At 35.7% G+C, this 18,960-nt stretch overlaps 1 protein-coding gene across 1 annotated transcript in view; it reads right to left on the minus strand.

Annotated features, from left to right (window-relative positions):
• Positions 1 to 10,818, minus strand: part of LOC129239354 (uncharacterized) — a 56,971-nt gene extending 46,153 nt beyond the window's left edge. Inside the window, 1 exon segment of the mRNA XM_054874803.1 lies at positions 10,185 to 10,818. The gene's annotated coding sequence lies outside the window, so the exon portion shown is untranslated.
• Between the last annotated feature and the right edge of the window lie 8,142 nt (positions 10,819 to 18,960).

The raw sequence follows: 18,960 nt of genomic DNA on the forward strand, positions 1-18,960 counted from the left end.
CCGTACACAAAAGTCGAGAAGATTAAGATCTGACGACGCTGCAGGCCATTTTTTATTTTTCTGAAATCAGAAAAATTTTGATTACAACAGCATGAGTGCATCGTGCCTTGCGAGATGGAATAGAATTTTGTTGTAAATCGCCATACAACTCTTGAGTAATAAAATACCTTCCAAAACGTTTTAAATGAAGTAATTTGTAGCAATCTTTACCCATTGATCAATGCAAGGGAGCGGCAACTTGCCCTTAATTCATATTATTATGCAGTTCAGAAGATTTGAAACCACACCAATTATGTTTTTACTGTTGGGAGAATCCATAATATTACTTCTATGAATTCTTTAAATATTGGGTTGTCGAAAAAGTCTTTTCGTATTTCTAATCAAACTTCAACTCATTTTTTTTATATTTATAATGAATTTTATTACACCAAATATGTACCATTTTGGTCGACCACCTTTTGCCATTTTTCTTCTAGAGACATTATTCCATCACTGTAAAACTTTTGTGGTTTCTCGGCGAAAAACTGCGATAAGTAATTTTCACAGGCTTCTCTTGAAGCCAACTTTACTCCATTAAGGGAGTTCTGCATTGACCGAAACAAATGGTAGTCCGATGGTGCAAGGTCAGGGCTATATGGTGGATGCATCAAAACTTCCCAGCCAAGATCGTTCGAGCAGGCTGGAGCCGCTCATAGTGGATGATTCCTTTCCAATCCCACCAAACACACAGCATTACCTTTCGAGGCGTCAACCCTGTCTTTGCGACTATTTGTTGAGCTTCACCACCCTTGCACCATGATCTTTTTCGCACATTATTGTCGTATTTGATCCACTTTTCGTCTCCTGTTACCATTCGCTCCAGAAATGGTTCGATTTCATTTCGTTTCAGGAAAGAATTGCAGATGTTAATTCGGTCCATTAAATTTTTCACAGACAATTCATGTGATACCCAAACATCGAGCTTCTTTTTGTAACCAGCCTTTTCTAAATGGTTCAAAACCGTTTGATGATGAATGTTTAGTGCCTTGGCGATGTAATGGCAGCTCCTGACCAATCTTTTCCATAATTTCATCGACTTTTTCAACGATAGGTCGACCGGAGCGAGGTGCATCTTTCACATCGAAATTTCCAGAACGGAAGCGAGCGAACCATTGTTGTGCTACACGAACTGATACAGCATCGTCTCCGTAAACTTCACAAATTTCATTGGTGGCTTGCGTGGCATTATTCCATTTTTTATACAAAAATTTCAAAATATATCGAATTTCTTCATTATTTTCACTCATTTTTGAACAGCTATAACTTTTTTTAACTTTTCCGAATTTAAGTTTTTTTTGGTTAAATCAAGCTTAAAATGTCACCTTTCTAACACCATATGATATGACACAATGTGATTGGTAGCTCTGGAGTTACTCCAACGACATCTATTGACAAAATACGAAAAGACTTTTTCGACTACCCAATATATTTTTACCCTTTAAAACTTACGATTTATAACAATACGATTACTACAATTAACTACCCCCTTGTGAATTCCCCAATATTAAGCGAACAAATAGGAGTTTTTCTCAAAGTTCCACAAATTTCTTTTCAGATTTATACGAAAAATGTTGAATTACTATATTCTAGTAGATACACCACTTGCCTGGGAGCGCCGTCAGTGATTTCTGAAAATATACCGACCTCCTCAAAAGGAAGGATGCTTGCTTGATATGCTTTTCGGTATATGAACTGTTGGACAACGCAGCACTAGCTTTAGAACCCTTGCTAAATAGACAAACCGATCGGCACCTACTACTTTTCGTCGACAAGGCAGCTGCATATGTCATGCCATGTCTTACGGATGTGCAAAATGATTCTGAGCTGTTCCAGACTATTAGTTCTATCAACACAGGAAGGATCTCCTCGAGCTATTTAATATCAATATAATTTTTCTTGAATTTGATGTTAGAGAGCGTGAAACTTGCTAACAATTTCAACAGCAGTCTCAACATACAGATTCAAAGGATAATCCAGCTGGTTCATGAAGGCGATATTGTTTTTGTTCAAATAATAAAGGTATACCTTGAATTAGGATGTAGAAAAGTATCTGCTGACAGAATATAAAAATGTTTCACATGTCACTGTTGACAGTTAAATACATGAAGTGTGAATAACTTTTACCACTTCGAACTAACAGAACCCACATCAAAAATGTCGAGCGGAGAACATTTGCCAAAGCGAGTTAGCAATCGATCTTAGAGCACACTCTCGCAGGTTCCCGGGGACGAGTCAAATTAAGACGAGAGGGTAGTACGAGCATTCGAAGAAAAGTTCTATTAAAAATTTCTGGCTTGTTTGAGAAGTGAAGTATTCGTATTTGTAGGTAGAAAACGAAAGCAAGGGCAGCCGCGAACATAATGGAAGCACCAAATCAAAAAGAACTACACTTCGCATGAATAACTGGAAGAACTTTATAAATAAGATAGGCATCAGATGAAGTTTTTCGGTCTTAACTTAAACAGACAAGCTGCTGCAGAGGAACAAGGAGAATAAAACGTACTTGCGTTAAATCAACACTTCCAGCTATAACTTCGTGTACACCGCTACTCGTTTCTTTAAGTCAAGGAAATAATTCTGAAAATGGGCTTCCTTTCATTGGAATAAAAATATATTTGAGGTGTTTTTCTTAAGTTTACGTCCGCTATGTGTGCAGAAATTTCTCTGTACCAAACACGCACAAGCCGTAAGTACCGAAATTGGTTTGGTGCGGACTGTAGCTGTACTTGCTGAAAATGTGCCCTTTATTCCTTTTCACTACTCATGATATAGCCGGAAAATCATTTGTCGTTATGTTTGCTCGATGAAATGCGTTCGTATAAAAGCTAAAACAATTAGCACAGTACAATCTAAAAATATTGACGAACCTTCAGTATCCCCCGCTATGACTGCCAGAGCCGAATGGCTTGCGCGTGACTACAATTTGGTTGGTCCCGAGCTTGAGATCTGCTGTGAGTATGAAACACGAAAAGATATACAAATCGTTTTGAAAATATTGGCCACCGATCGGCAGACATTTCAAAGTACATTTCTGCCATTAAAAAATCTTCATGTAAAAACCATCCCAAAATGGAGGAGAGGCTCATCAAAACATCTAACAAAGGGTGTACGCGTCCAATATACATATAATACATATCTAAGTATACACATACGTACATACGAGGTGTGTTAAAAAAATTAGGCGAATTTTCAAATTTCGCGGGCTACGTACATTCGACTTTGGATTATTATTATTTTTTATGTTGGTACATTCATCTCGAAGATATTTTCATGGTTTTAGCAATATAGAAGATTAAGTTTGTTTGTGATAGGCACGCAAGTGTTTTGCGTGTTCGGCGATTTTCTGCTGTCGACTAATGGCTCTCCTGGACTCTTCCATTGGGACGATTGGGCCTTGGTTTCGATGTCATAATCATACGAGTATAACCATAATTCGTCACCAGTTATGATCCTTTTAAAGTCATCGTTGACTACATTCAACAATTCCTGAGCGATGCTCAGGCGACGTTGTTTTTGGTAAAAAATCCAGCAAAAATCCAGGAACGAACTTCGCTGCCACAGGCTTCATGCCCAAAATTTCTGAAAAGATTGCATGGCATGAGCCCACTAATATGCCGACTTTGCCGACATCCTTAGCAACTTCTCTAATTGTGATTCGACGATTCTATAACATATCAATATGTATAATAATATAACATAACAATCATAACAATTTTCTTCACTTCCACAACATTTTCATCGGCTCTTGATGTGTTGGGGCGTCCAGAGCGAGCGTCGTCATTTACATCTTCTCGACCTTCTGTGAAAAGCTTTTAGCGCTTGTAAACACTTTTTTGACTCAGAGTACTCTTGCCGTATGCCACTGTCAACATTTGAAGTATTTTTGAGCACTTAATTCCCGTTACACAAAATTTGATGCAACTACTTTGATTAATTTTTTTCGATAGCAAATCACTGGTCTTATTTATGCCTCTCACAAACAAACTAAACCCTGCTATAGTGCTAAAATCGTAAACATATCTTCGAGACGAGTGTACTAACCCGCGAAATATGAAAATTCGCCTTATTTTTTGAACACACTTCGTATGTATATACATACTGCGTTAGATAACTGTACCACAAGGACTTATTGGCAAATTTTGAGAATAAATTTATAACTCATTTAATATAATAATTTTTTGTATGAAATTATGATTCATTTTCCCACGAAAAGCATAAAGTCCCAGTCTCCAATTTTGTGAAAATTAAAAAAAAGTCAACATATTTTCACAAAAATTTCACAATCTTTAATCGGAATTTTTATCAAAGTTATTGTTCTGCCATATATGCAAGTTTCAAGAGGCACAAAAATCGCCGTGAATTGTGAAATTTGTTTTTGCCTTAAATTTGTATTATACAATGCACGTATTTTTTATGTAATATCTACCCTTGCTCATAAAATTTTGAAAATTATCCTTGAATTCCCATGGAAAAATGTACTTCTCAATAAACTAGGTAAAAAATATTTAGATATCGATATTATTTAATCTTCTCTTTTAAACTCCTTCACAAATATCCAAAAAATAAAACCCCTGGCTTTATTTAAAAAATAATGTTTAACTATATTTTATACTTATAGATAGGTTCCCATAAAGCCACAATAAAATTAGGGATAGCTTTCAGAAGAACAAAGAAAATATAATATATTACTCATGTATATATTGTATGTATATATAAAAATGCATGTAAATATATATATCCAGTCACTGTACAATGCAAGGCAGGATGAAAATGCTGTGGGAAATTCGCACAAAATAGTAGTGTTGTGCAAAGTAAACTAGATTATTTGATTCGTAATTTGTGCGAAGAGAACATATCCTTGTGCGATGAGCCGAGCAGTTTATAAGGTTTGATGGATCACTTCAATTACTAGGGCAATGCTTACGAGTATTTTGGCTAAGGGCAATGAGTATATATGGGTTTTTAATTAATGGTTTAATTCTAATGAAATATATAAAATAGTAAATTTTTCACGTACATCTCTAAATGTCTTTGGTATCTTTACTTCCTAGAACTAGTCGTTCATCTTCAAGCGGAAAAATATTGGCTAAATATTGACGTTATCAACACCTTTGTGAAGCGCTAAAAAGCCAAGTTGTTTACTTAAGAGCCATATGTAAAAATTATGAATAAATATCTGTCGTGTAAAGTGGCAGTACGGGTAAAATTTAAAAGTTTTTTCACAGATTTTTCGTTTTTTCAGTGGTCTCTTGCCCTAGATTTCGAACAAATAACTAAAAATTCAATGCAAAACCAGCTTGGAGTTTATGTATACATATGTGTTTCAAAATCAATGTTCTGCGTTACCATCTGGACTTATTCACAGAACATTATATGTTATGGCGAAATGCACCCGGAGGTGTGCCATTGTCCTGGAACGAGTGATTGCTGGTAAAATTTGTTTTCATGATTTTTATTTCGGTTGGGTTACATCGATGCCGTAAATCTGTTAATATAGATATAAAAAAGTTGGCGTGCTCTGGATATTACACCGTTTTATGACTTAACTCTTTTTTTAAATTTAAAGGCAACACATGTATACTTGCTTGTGTGTGTAAGCAATAAGCCGATATTCAAATGTCATGTTGGGTTTACAATGCATACGAGTACATAATTATAAGCAATAATGTATATGCAAATCTTATATTTTGAGTTCAACGTGGTCGGGTTTCGAACTATGAATCGTTCCTTACGCTTCTAATGTTTAAAATTCAAAATTCTAAGTTGCTTTTGTCGTGGTGGCTTTGAGCCGTAATGGGTTTAGGAACAAGTGTTCGTAAATGAATTAACTAAAAATATGTTATCTCTGAAGTCAACTAAATAAGAAAAGATGCCCCATTACTTTTCGTATGAAGACAGTATTATTTGATCTATATCTATTAATTTAAAATTCGATTAATACAAATTTCAAAGTATTTTCAATAAGTTTTTTATTACGTTTTATATTATTTTTATGTTATTTTGTTATATTTCTTAAAATTTCTTTAATTTTTCATTTTGTTTTATTTATTTTTTTTTAGCCTTTATTTTATTTCATTTTACTTTATTATATATTTTTTTCTTATTTAATTTTTTTTTTTACTTGTGTTTTTATTTTATTTTACTGTATTTTAAATTATTTAATTCATTCTATTTTATTGTATAATTTTTGTTTCAATTTTTATTTTATTTATATTTTTTATTGTTTATTTATTTTACTTACATTTTGCTTTGTATTATTTTATCTTAGCTTATATTTTTTGATTTAATTCATTATATTTAATTGTATAATCTTAATTTTAATTTTTATTTTTTATTGGTTTTATTTTAATTTATTTTATTTTATTAGGAGGTTGAATTAGTTTTAAAGGTGGCACACAGATGGCGCTATTTATCACTTTATCGCGTTGGCAATACTGAATATATATTCATGACAAAGCCTCATCCCTAGGCTTTGTTTATCAGTATCTGTCATTTCGCTGAAGTATAAACAACGCAGTGTTTTCGTGCTCCGAGTATGTCAACTTTCGTGCCGTCGAAACGCAATTTGCGGGAAGCTTTGCTTTTCTGCTTCAATTTGAAAAAAAATACAGCCCAAGCCCGTGAATTGCTGCAGGAGGCCTACCCAGACCATACTCCGTCGATTTCAACATGTGAGTACTGGTTTCGACGATTCAAAAGTGGTGATTTTCACACCGAAGACAAGGAGCGTCTTGGCCAGCCCAAAAAGTTCGAGGGCGCGGAATTGGGGGAATTGGTAAACGAGGACTCGTGCCAAACCCAAGAAGAGCTTGCTGCATCATTGGGCGTTGATAAATCAACCGTTTGCAAGCGTCTAAAAGCGATGGGAATGATCCAAAAGCAAGGACATTGGGTCCCGTACGAGTTGAAGCTGCGCGACGTCGAACGGCGATTTTTTACGTGCGAATTGCTGATCGAGCGACAAAATCGGAAGGGTTTTTTGCATCGGGTGGTGACTGGCGACGAAAAATGGATCCACTACGAAAACCCAAAACGCAAAAAATCATGGGGTTTGCCCGGCCACGCATCAACGTCGACGGCCAAGCAGAATATTCACGGCAAGAAAATCATGCTCTGCATTTGGTGGGATCAGGTCGCCGTCGTATATTTTGAGCTGCTCCAACCGGGCGAAACAATCACGGGGGATCGTTACCGACTGCAATTGATGCGTTTAAGCCGGGCATTGAAAGAAAAGGTTATTTTGCAACATGACAACGCTCGACCGCATGTTGCTCAACCTGTCAAAAAATACCTTGGAACGCTTGGCTGGGAAGTGTTACCCCACCCGCCGTATAGTCCAGACATAGCTCCCTCCGATTATCATTTGTTCCGGCATATGAGTCTCGATTTGGCGGACCAGCGGTTCTCCTCGTACGAGGCTACCAAAATATGGGTTGAGTCATGGATAGCCAAGCAGCGGCCAGAATTTTGGAGAAACGGCATCCGGAAATTGCCCGAAAGATGGGCGAAAGTTGTAGCTAGCGATGGCCAATACTTCGAATAAAATATTTTGTACCGTTTTTTCACAATAAAGCCCCAAATCTTCGAAAAAAACCTTTAAAACTAATTCAACGTCCCAATAATATACTTTATGTTATTTTATTTTATTTAATTTTGTTTTGTTTTGTTTTATTTCATTTTGTTTTATTTCATTTTATTTTATTTTACTTTATTTTATTTTATTTTATTTTATTTTATTTTTTTTTTTTTATAATTTTTTTTTTGAGCTTAATCCATCTCGGCTACTGCCGGATATTACACATCTCGTATTAAATTTTCATGGGATTGTGCTCTGGTGGGGCGTAGTGCAAGTTCTACGCCCATGCGATTGCTATTGCTTAAATATTTAAAAATCTACGAACTATTGCACAAGAAGTGTTGGCAGTCATACTTCTTCAAATTTTTGGTTAGTTGCTTAGACACTAATCCAGTGGACGATATAATTATTGGAATTATATTCACTTCCCTCGCTTTGTACATCCGTTTTAGTTTTATGGCCAAAGCTTCATACTTTTATATTTTGGTGGAGTATGTGCTTTGGATGTTGCGATTAAGAGGCACCGCTATATCAATTACCTCGATTGTTTTACTTATCTTGTCGAACAAGATGATGCCAGGTTTTATTTTATTTTTATTTAAATTTTAATTTAATTTTATTTTAATTTACTTATTTTATTTTTATTTAAATTTTTATTTCATTTTATTTGAATTTTTTATTTTTATTTGATTTATTTTAATTTAGTTTTATTTGAAGTCAGTTTAATCTATCTCGGCAATTGACGGAGATTACACGTCAGGGATAAAATTGTGAAGGGATTGTGCTCTGATGGGGCATAGTCCAAGTTGAACGCCCATGCGATTGATTTGATAATACTCGTATAATTCAAAATCATTTGATATTTTAGTGGAGTATGCGCTTTGGATGTTGCGATTAAGAGGCACCGCTATATAAATTACCTCGATTGTTTTATTTGCCTCGTCGAACAAGATGATGTCAGGTTTGTTTTCAAATGCTGTTTAATTTGTGGATATAAATCTGCCAGTACAGTTTAAAATTTGCACTCTCCAATATTGCCTTTTGTTCATATCTAAAATACAACACTTCTTCTTGTAAGAGACCGTGTTTTATCGCAAGTTGTTGGTGGAGGATCTTCGCTAAATTGTTATGTCTCATAACATATTCACGGGCGGCAAGTACGCTACATCCAGCAATTACATGGTCAATTGCTTCACCATAAATGCCGCACCTTCTGCACCTTTCTTCTATTACCTCGCCATATATCGACTTTCGGAAATTTCTTGTTGGAATAACTCGGTCCTGCTATCTATTGCGAAACCTTCAATTTCAGAAAATAATTTTCCTCTTTTCAACCATAAATTGGATGATTGTGCGTCTATCCATTCCATTTCAAGGTCATGGGGATGAACACCGTGTATTGTTTTTGCCTTCCATGCTGCGATCATTTTTGTTGGGATTTAACCCCCTCAGGTACTGGGAAGTCATGCTCCATCAAACTATCTAGCCACTATCTGCCAAAGCGAAACTTAAATAGATGAGGCTCGCTGCTAAGAAAATATGTACGTAGTTTCGATGTTTGCGAAAAATGTAGACGCGCTAATAGGTCTATGAATAAGTTCATGCGGTTTTTTTTCGAAATTTGAATTTCGGATCATTCCCATGGCTTTTAAACGTTTGGAAATGGTTGATTGATCAACTCCCAAAGTTTTTGCAACCTCTTCTTGCGTTTGAGCCGGATCTTGATCGAGCAATTCCTCCAATTCGGTATCCATGAACTTTGGCGGCGCGGCCAAAATCACCACTTTTAAAGCGTGCAAACCACTTCTGGCACGTTCGCTCAGCTAGAGCATGCTCACCATAAACTTCCACCAAGATACGATGACTTTCGGCTGCTTTTTTCTTCATATTAAAATAATGAAGAAGAATTCCCCGCAAAAACACATTATTTGGCACGAAATTCGACATTTTCAAGTGTGGTAAAAATATTGTTGTTTACGCTTCAAATAAAAAACTTATACTGACGTTTGTGCCTTACGACAGTAGCTCTCCAATGAATGTTTGGAAATGTGGATCGATGGAATAATAATCAAGTTACGCCATCTGTTGTAATACCGCACGAACTTATCCATACTTATCCTTCCCCCAACGTTTATATTTTATTTTATTTTATTCTATTTTATTTTATTTTATTTTATTTTATTTTATTTTATTTTATTTTATTTTATTTTATTTTATTTTATTTTACATTATTTGATTTAATTCATTAAGTTTAATTGTATAATCTTTAGTTTATTTTCTCTTAATCTTTTCTTAATTTTTTATTTTTATTTTATTTCATTTCATTTTATTTTATTTTGTTTTTATTCTACACTTAATTTTTTATTTTTTAGTGTTTATTTTGCTTTATTCTATCTGAATTCTTTTTTTTTTATTTTTTTTATTGCTTATTTATTTTATTGAATTTTTATGTTTTTATTTAATTTTATTCTGTCGTAATGTATTTAATTTAATTTAATTTAATTTTATTTCGTTTTATTTGGCTTTCTAAATATTTAGTATGTAATAATTTGGAAAAAACTGCATTTACTTCCTGCAAGGTGGTTGAATTCACTTTTCTTTGATATTGAAAGAACAGCAGTTCCTGGGTATTCCTTGTTCATGGTGAACGATAAATATTTAATTTATTTTGGCACTTCTGACGAATTTTTATTGACATAGAAAATTTCATTAGCGGAGCTTAATAGTACAATCAGTACAATCACGTGTATTCAATTATTTAAGTCACTTCACACTTGGAATTAAACTCGTATATCCGCTTGATTTGTAATATTTCCCAAAGCATTTCTCACATAAATCTCACTTGCTACTCTGTGCATCTGCTGCTTTTCACTTTTGTATCTTTATTTTCATTCGACCATTTTATGCCGTTTCACTTCATTGTTATTCATAACCTTTTTTTCCAAATATATAACAAAATACCACACATAACCGCTTTATTGCTTGTATATCCGGCATCAAGAGGAAGACATGCTTGGGTATAACCATCTGGGCGGATGAGGTGTTTTCTGATGTTTTGTATACGACGTGTATGTTCTGAGTGGCTTCCGCCTTTTGACAGTTAACTTTTTATGACCGACAACGGCCCTTCATACATATAAGTACATGTAGAAGGGAACTTTCTATACGTGCCGAAGTATTATCCGCGTTTACTCGCACGAACATCTTCAGAAACAGGAACAAACTGTTGGCACAAAACCACATCTGTATACAGCATCCCTTAGTCTAGTTAAGTCAAACCAAACTTACCACAGTGTTGACTAAGTGGTGGGCCGGACAAATTCAACTTGTTTTTATCACTCGTTTGCGAACGTCATTGAGTGAGTATTGTTGAGTACTTTAAGGGTTGGATGGCGAGCGAACACTCGACAGACGCCTGTTATACAATAGTACTGAAAAACAATTCGGACTGAAAAGAGCAACGGAGTGTACATATATACATATGTGTGCTCCAAGTTATTTAAATAGACGCTGTTATTCTACGTTCCGTACTTCTTTGCGTCCTTTTTTGCGTAAATGTCTTTATTCTATAAATTTTTTTACACGCTATACCTATGCGATTTTTGGTCTATTTTAAGGGTACATGTGCTTGGATGGTTTTGAATAGTTTTCCTAATAAAATAATAAAAAAATTTATTATTTTTAGGCTTGTGTTATAATTATTATATATATATAAATTAGGGGGTAAATTTGAAGAGTTACTATATTAATATATATTACAATATTTTTTTTTGCATAATCTTAATAATAGTTTAAATTATAAGTATAATATAATATTTTCAAATATGCATTTTTTAGAACTAATTCTTATATAATGGGTATAATGGAGTAGTAGTGAACAAAGTCGGATATTCAATTCTTAATAATTGGCAACGAATTACTGGTCCATTGGTTGGCTGATCTTCCTGCAAAACCTTCAAGTTCAAAGTAGTTTCGCAGAAGTGTGTTTCACAGTGTTGTACTATGTACATTTTATTAGTTTCTGAATATTTCACTAAATGCTTTTTTACTACAGTATCTAGAAGTATATTTCGTTCGATAAACGTATGTAATGCAGACGTTTTCTCATCCACACTTGCTGATAACCAAAAAAAAAAAAATTAATGCAACGGTTTTCATGTAAAAGCATGCACATTTTGTAAAAATATAAAATCACATTGATTGTTTTTAAAACACAAAATTTTGATTAAATATATAAATCACAATATTATTGTTTTCATATCACTAACTTAAAAGAAATTTACTTTTATAAATTAATTCATCTTGGGTCGGTATTTAGACAACAGTGATTAATCACTATTACCAATAATAGACTCTAGCCTCTGCTAATGACGTGTAAATAGTACAAATATTCATATGAACATGTAAATCCAATACAAGGACATGCAGTAGACGCCCTGACAATTGTTATAGGGTAAGTACAAATTATTTCTTAGGAAAGCGCAGAAAAGATGAAGCTCCATTTCTTTATGTGCTATTTCGAAAACTCTTTGGCCCCAGTGCAATAACCGAAGGACTCAGAAAGTCCTTTGGATTCATCGCCATTCAATTTCCAAGCTCGTAGCTGTGTCTACCATTTAACCCCCATTGTAGAAGCTGTGGGGACCTTTCAGAGAAAGATACTGTTGAGCACTTTCTCTGTAAATGTCCGGACATGGGAGCTAGACGATTAACGTCACGGGGTGCTCTTTTCTATCACAGCCTGGGGCAGTGCGCCAATCTAAATCCCATCAATCTTCTCCATTATATCAACAGCTTTGGCTGGCTGTAGATATGATGGTTTGAAAAATGGGTAAAACATTAAATATACAATATCAGTAAATTCTAGGACTTACTATATATTGCGTCTTCTTTAGGCTATATAGATGAAAACAGTTAGCTTCAAATGGTTCTTGTTTAAAATTTTTCTGTTGAAGTCAAATAAAGCATAACAATATTATATTCATAATTGATATAAAAAAAAACAATTTTTAGTTTTTAGCGCTTTTTTTCATATGGTTGAATTGTGACTTGAAGAATGATACTCTATAATAGAGTTTCTATCTCATGCGAGTTCATCATAAGCAAATCGCACTGTGCTTCAAAATTTATATTATATCTTAGGTCTGAGAAAGCTTTTGGCATTGAGATTGCCAAAGCAAACTGATAATTTCGAAGGTGGTAGAAATCATTCGGACAGAAACAATTTATTTTAATGTGTTTATTAATTGTTGATGATTGGATTGAAAAATACAAAAAAAGAAATAATAAAAAAAAAACCTAATTAACTGTTCCACTGATAACACCTTGAATAGATTCGCGCTGTACCCGAGCATGGCTTAAACTGAGAAGATACTTGAAAAATTCGTTATGCCAATACAGAAAAGATTTGGTATGTTTTAGGATTTTAACAGTCACGAGTCTTGCTTAGTTTGAGTATATACCAGCTAATGCGTAACTTGGATCCACCGCAATTATGCAAAGGTACCCGCTGGCGGCTTACGGGCCTAACAAGATCCATTGTACAAGCCACCATCATTACTGGAGGGCAAAAAGATACTCTGTTTTGATTCCGTCAGTTCCAATAATTCCCACCAACTTATCGTTTCAATTCAGAATCCCGTAGTTCCAGTTGAACATAGCTTTCTCGATCACTTTACTCGTACATAAGAATCAAGAGAGAAAACTGTGATGGTTCAGGTAAGCATCTAGGTACTCCACGTTTTTCACACGGACAACTCTACCTTGGCTGCTAGCGAGTACCGAGAGCTAGAAATCGTTTAATTATATCCTTCGTTGAATTGGTTGCCGGCGGAGTAAAAGTTACTATTAATATCTTTACTTTTGAAAAAAGTTTCAGCAAAGGTAAATATTTTTATTACGAACATATAAAACCTTAATTACCAATTACTAGTTCGATCCACACTTTCATTCAATTTTTTTAAATTACTGGAGAAATTGAAACGAGATGAGCATTGCTACTCTTATTAGATTGACAGATGACAAAGCTTCAAGACAAAAGTAAATAGAAATAAATGCAATACTTCAAAAATAGAAACATTTATTTTATATATTTCAATTCAGTCATCGACTGATACTCAACGCGGAAGGTTGTGCGTACAGTGTTTCTGGTGATTTATTTTGTGCTCTTTATTTTCAAAGCGTATTCTGCATTTTTATACACTCATACTATTTTCTAACCAATTCGAACAGCCACGTGTATCGTTGTGCAAAGTGTAGTGTAGTGTTTATTCATTATGTCCCCCGGGGGACACCCTCTTGGTGATAACAGGTTTTCCCTGTTATCAGCAAGCCCAAAAACTAAAAGAAAAAAGACTCAAAACGTTATTAGTGAAAACTTTCCCACATTACCAGCCATTAAAAAAGATAACCCCAAATACTTGATTGCAAGCGCCATAAATTCCAACCGGCCACTTAACAAATATTCATGCTTCGCGGTTCACAAAGCCCTAAAAAACATAAGCACAGAAATTGTAAGTATTTCGGAACTTAGGGACGGTAATTTGTTGTTCCTAGTAAAAAACAACAACATTGCAAAAAAATTTATCGCCACTACACACCTTATAGGAGTCTGCAATGTAAAAATAGAGCTTCACAATAACCTCAATTGCACTAAAGGCACTATTTACGCACCTTGCCTGAATGAAGTATCAGAGAGCGAAATTATTGAAAATTTAAGCGAACAGGGTGTTGTCTCTGTATTTAAGTTCCCGAAATTTGTTGACGGTAAATCAACTCCGAGTGGTGTGGTTTTATTAACATTTGACTCGTATCATTTACCAGAAAAAGTAGATATCTCTTGGTATACCACCAAAGTTCGGCCATATTACGCAAATCCCATGAGATGCAAGAATTGTCAGATTCTTGGACATACAGCTAAACGGTGTAATAAACTCCCTGTATGTGACTCATGCGGTCTTCCTCCCCACATACCTCAACCGTGCACTCGATCGTGCTGTGTCAACTGCTCCGGGCCTCACCCCGCTTCCAATCGTTCATGTCCTAAATTCACACAAATGAAAGAAGTGATAATAATAAAGACCGACAAAAAATGCTCTATGCGCGAAGCTATCAAGTTACACCGCATGCAAAATCCTCCTACCTTCAACTCTCATTCTAACACTTTTTCCAATGTTACAAAAAATACAGCTAATATTATCAATTCGCAACAACAAAGCCCTCCAAATGAATTCACTATTCTAAATGAAACAAATCAATCACAAAACAACATATACGAAAATAACAAAACTACTCCCACCTTCAATAAAACCGGCTTACCAAACATAAATGATAACAATTTACAACAACAAACCTCAATTATTAATATACAACAACACAATACCCACGCAAGCACAACGCAAGAAAACCCAAGCACTGTACAAACACACCGTGCATATAATAACAGTTCAAACTCAGAAGCAAAAGAAAATAGAGAATACGATATGAATTCAATTACAACAATGTTATCAGTCGATGACCCAACAACAAGCGTAATGGTATCAGCATTGCTTTCACATCTTACCACCCCAAACACTCCCACTGTACTTCCTAGCTCCTTGTCCTCACAAGACGAAATGTTACAATAAATGCTTCGTATCCTACAGTGGAACTTAAACGGTCTGTTTAATAATTATCCAGACCTCAATATATTGATTAACGAATTCTATCCAGATATCATTGCCTTACAAGAGACCCATCTTCCTCACAATAATACAGTCCACCCGCCTAACAATTACATAAGCTACTGCCACAATAACAACCACATCGTAACGCACAAACAAGGTATTGCTATGTTTATAAAAAAGTCCGTGATACATAAACAAATCCCCATAGTGTCTTGTATTTCCTGTTTGGCGATCGAAGTTGATATTGGTTACAAACTAACAATAATCAATTGTTACATTCCACCACACCAAAATTTCACAACCAGGGAACTTATAAATATCCTTAATATTTTCAATACTCCGATTATTTTGCTTGGAGACTTTAACGCCTGGAGCCCCCTTTGGGGTTCCCCTTCTACAAACAGTAGAGGCCAGATTATAGAAGACATAGTCCTTTCTCATAACCTTATAGTCCTTAACGATGGTTCACCCACCCATTTCTCTACCCACAAGACCTTTTCCCATCCAGACATCATCTTATCATCCCCCTCTATCGCCCCCAAGCTTTCCTCTCGTACTCTAGATGAACTCCACAACAGCGACCATTTTCCCCTTATCACCTCACTATCCTGCCCCGGTTGGTCCCAAATCAAACCAAAATCAAAATTCCTTACTCACAAGGCGGATTGGCCCGAATTTCGTTCGATTGCCACATCCCTATCTAACAATAACGCTAGCTTAAAAAATATTAACGCTGAAGCCGCGGCGATAAAAACTATCATTCGTACAGCTGCTCATATAGCCATACCTCAAAACATTACAAAAAAATTTCGAGCAAAACTTCCGTATTGGTCTAACCTCCTTACCGTGCTTAGAAACAATAAGAAACTTTTGTGGGCTAAATACAAAAAAGATAGGACTGACATAAACTTTGTCAACTATAAAAAAGCAAATGCGGCATTTAGAAAAGAACTGAAGATCGCCAAATATAAATCACTGGAAAGAATTACCGCAAATATTAATCCTCGCTCAAGCCCTAAGCAGATCTGGGCAGACATAAAAATCCTTACTGGCTCTGCATCATCTTCCTTCATCCCTTTTATTCACTCACCTCAAGGCCCGAAGTACCCACCTAAGGAAATAGCGGAAGAATTTGCTTCTTCTTGGTCAACATACTCCCACCCCTCCAATTTCCACAAACACTTCAATGTACTTAAAGAAAAAATTACAGGAAAAATCTATGATAATCCCTCTCCTTCTCCCAGCGTTCTAGCGATAGAAGTTCCCATTACTCCCGATGAGTTCGAATCCACGGTGTTCAAAATGTCTGGAAAAACTCCTGGTGAAGATAAAATTTCCTACCCTATCCTCAAAAACCTTCCTGACACCTTAAAAACAAGACTCATTAAGTTATACAACGAAATCTTTAGCTGCGGGGTATATCCCCAAGATTGGAAGATGTCATCTATCATCCCTATCCCTAAACCCAATAAGCCTACTTCCCTTATAACTAGCTATAGACCGATATCCCTCCTTCCTTGCATGTCAAAAATCTTGGAGAAGATAATCTCAACGCGCATTATGTGGTTCGCTAAAACAAATAATTTGTTATCCCCCCACCAATTTGGGTTCCAAAAAGGCATAGGCGTTATAGAACCTTTGTTATATTTCGAACACTTTGCCTCTACAGCCTTAGCAACTGGAAACCATGTCTCTGTATTGAGCTTAGACTTTGAGAAAGCTTTTGACAGAATCGGAGTTCACCTTGTACTCAGAGAACTAAACCGTTGGAAGATCGGCAAAAAAATCTATAACTTTGTAAAGTCTTTCCTACAAAATCGTAAGTTCATTGTTAGAGTTAATAACCACAAGTCAAGTATCCACAATCTCTATAACGGAATACCACAAGGATCCCCACTCTCGGTTACCCTGTTCACAATTGCTTTTAACGAACTAAGCTCAGTAATTGCTTCTTTTAGTAACGTAGAGCATGTCATTTACGCCGACGATGTCCTTATCTTCTCCAAGATCATTGACTTGAGGCAGATTGAACAAACCTTCATAGAAATCCTAAAAAGCATAAACAATTGGAGCCAAATCTCTGGTTCCAACATTGCTCTTAATAAGTGCTCCTCATTCCATATATGTAGGAAACATAGCTGCTCCTTTCCTCCCCTTTCCCTACATAACATTCAAATTCCCCACTCTGACACCTTAAAGATTCTTGGCTTAATATTTGATAAGAGACTTAGCTTTAAGCAACATTGTCAGTATGTAAGAAATAGTATATTATCTAGGCTAAATATAATTAAATTTCTCTCATCTAAACACTGTTTTGTTCACACCAATACTCTTATAAGCATAACCAAATCACTAATACTATCAAAAATCGATTATGGTCTTTCAATATACGGTAATTGTGCTAAATCGCATATCAGACTCTTACATGCACCATACCATGCTGCCGCAAGAAGGAGTATACGTGCGTTCCCAACGTCACCAGTCAGAGCAGTTCTAACCGAAGCCGGTCTACCTGATATCTCGTACAGGGCTGAGTACAATACTATGATGCTATTACCTAAGATTCTCCATTGCCGGAATCAGCTGTTATTCACTCAAATTAACTCGGTTTTGCTCCATGCACGCAAAACTAGGAAGAAATCTACATTAACACGGTGCCTATCATTAGTACAGGAAATGGACATAATATCGACACCAACATTAGTAAAAACAGGGTGTAATCCACCTTTCATGATTCCTCAATCTTCATTCATTTCCCATGTTCAGAATCACCAAAAAAATAAAACCAGTTCTAACGAATACCAGCAAATATTTCGTGAAGCCTTACAACCATACAACGAGGGCTGGGAAATCATATACACCGATGGATCGAAATCTGATACCAGTACAACGTTTGCTGTCACAAACACACTTGGTGCCACCATTACCGTCGGTGCTCTGCCCACATACTGCTCAGCTTTTACAGCTGAAGTAGCTGCTCTGCATGAAGCAGTACTGTACTCCTCTCGTAAAGATGCCAAGCATATTATATGCACAGACAGTAAGTCTGCAATAGACGCCATTCTTAACTCATCAAACGAATGCCATCTCATAAACGAAATCCGCCAAAATCTACTTCAGTATAGCTCCATAAAAATAATGTGGGTACCTGGACATACAGGCATTAGAGGTAATGAGATTGCGGATAAAAGAGCCAAAGAAGCTGGCACTGAACCTCTTCTTTTTTTCGATTACCTCACAAATGCAGATATTCGTAAACTCTGCAAAAAACAGCAGCACGTTAGATGGCAAACTGAATGGAGTAAATACAAGCATTTCTATAAAAACTCCAACCCCGATGGTGCACGATCGACCTTTCCTGTAAACCTGCCAATCAAAAATATAAAAAATTTTGTAAGGCTAAGAATTGGACACACGATTACCACACACACGCATCTACTTAACGGCGATTCGGCGCCACCATGCCCCTCTTGCGGCGACAGCAACCTCACGGTATCTCACCTGCTTGATGACTGCCCAGAGAAACAACACATCAGGACAGCTCTATTTACTAACACTAAACCATCTGATCATCTTAAGTTTATTAATGCCACCAATCTCAATATTCTATCGCAATTCGTATCCTTATGTAAAATAAGCATATAATTTAATATCCTCACATCAGCTATAAATATACACATT

Source organism: Anastrepha obliqua, chromosome 2 (assembly GCF_027943255.1).
Source record: "Anastrepha obliqua isolate idAnaObli1 chromosome 2, idAnaObli1_1.0, whole genome shotgun sequence".
Taxonomy (NCBI): Eukaryota; Metazoa; Arthropoda; class Insecta; order Diptera; family Tephritidae; genus Anastrepha; species Anastrepha obliqua.